Raw genomic sequence first — 1,950 nt, 5'->3', positions numbered from 1 at the left:
GTGGTCGAAAAGTGGAATTTATTGTTCAAAATAGCCCCAGAGGCTTAATTTTTCAATGGATTTGGTTAATTTTTGGTTTGAAATCGAAGCTAATAAAGTTAAAAAAAAAAAACCTTTTGAGCCCGACTTTTTATTTGCTTACATATATTTATTTTTTTTTGGGCAAAGGGCAATTTTAAGGAACACCAATTTTCTTGTCTCTGTTAATAAATGTTACATAATAAGAAATAGTTGACAAAAATTTTACGAAAAAAATACAACAAAAAAATATTAAGTAAGCGAATTCTTGGCCACTAGAATTTTGCACTTTATTAAACTGAAATTTAATGTGCTTTAAAACTGCATACTTAAAACTTTTCTAAAAATTTAAACTTTTACTTTTATAGCTTCCCTTAAACTTCAATTGAAAACACTTTTATTAACCGACTTCCCAAAAAGGAGGAGGTTATCAGTTCGTCGGAATATTTTTTTTTTTTTTTTTTTATGTATGTTACCGCATAACTTTGCACCACGTCACCAATTCTTTTTGCAACGGAAAGGTAGTGTCTCAGAGGTGGTCCCATACTAATTTGGTTTAGACCCGATCATTGGATCATGAAATATATAGATATATATATATTTTTTTTAAGTCGGTTTTTTTTTTGCTAAAAATTACTTGTTTTTTGTATCGTTACCTTAATATACATATAAAGCCTCTAATTAATTTTCTTTCGGATCTCAGCTGTGGAAAAAGGTCGAAAGGTTACTCACAAAATGCCTAATAGAATTTAAAAACGAATACTTCATCAACAAATTAGTTTCATTGTCTATTAAAACCCAGTATTTTTAAGAAATTCCCAATCTAGGAAATTAAGTTTTTATAAAATTTTGTAATTACTCTTTAAAGACACAATAATTTTCGACATGGCCTGCCTTTTTAACCGACTTCCAAAAAAGGAGGAGGTTATCAGTTCGTAGGAATATTTTTAACCGACTTACAAAAAAGGAGGAGGTTATCAGTTCGTCGGAATATTTTTTTTTTTTTTTTTATGTATGATACCGATAATTCTTTTTGCAACGGAAAGGTAGTGTCTCAGAAGTGGTCCCATACTAATTTGGTTTGGATCCGATCATTGAATCATGAAATATATAGATATATATTTTTTTTTAAGTCGGTTTTTTTTGCTAAAAATTACTTGTTTTTATATGAGAATTGAAGTCGGTTTTTTTTGCTTAAAAATTACTTGTTATGTTAAGCTTACGATATGTATATCAAAAACTTGTTTCACTTAAGTAAATAATTCAATTAATTTAAAATCAATTCGTAAGAAAAAACACAAGAATGTAGAATATTGTATTTGTTTATTTTTGGACCTTAGATCTACAATTTCAAAGCGTTTTTAACCCACCATAAATGAGTGAAACTGGCGCCAATTCGCAAAGGAGAGAGGCAATTGGCGAAGTTTGAGGAAAAGAAATGAGTGCAATTAGTCTCATTACCATCACTTTTTGAGTGTTGGACTGTGTAATACTTATTTAAAGTGATATTGAGTTTCCAAGAATATTACCAGGACTTTATGTTTTAATTAGATTAAGGGCTTAATCTATAAAAAGGCTGAGCAGAATTTCTAAACGTTAAACTTCGCTACTTTGTCAATTCATTTATATTACTTTATCAATACTACTAAATTAAAAAAGTTTTTCAATACATATTAACAAACATATTCAAGCTAAATTTCTGATAGTTTTCAAATATTGGTCTTTCCCTTATAAAATCAAACATTTTTACATGCAGATGTCCACACCCTAATGTTTACTACAAAAATTTGGTAGCTTGTACGATAAAGTGTATACATGCATACATATGTACATGTGTACATATATATTTGTTGATTTGTATTTATGCCCATCATGTGAATTATCAAAGTACAGTGTTATCTGGCTGGAGTGAACACCCGATGCTACGAACAC

Source organism: Rhagoletis pomonella, unplaced genomic scaffold (assembly GCF_013731165.1).
Source record: "Rhagoletis pomonella isolate Grant_MI unplaced genomic scaffold, Rhpom_1.0 Rhpom_scaffold_00062, whole genome shotgun sequence".
In the NCBI taxonomy this organism is placed as follows: Eukaryota; Metazoa; Arthropoda; class Insecta; order Diptera; family Tephritidae; genus Rhagoletis; species Rhagoletis pomonella.
This window is presented reverse-complemented; position numbering follows the sequence as displayed.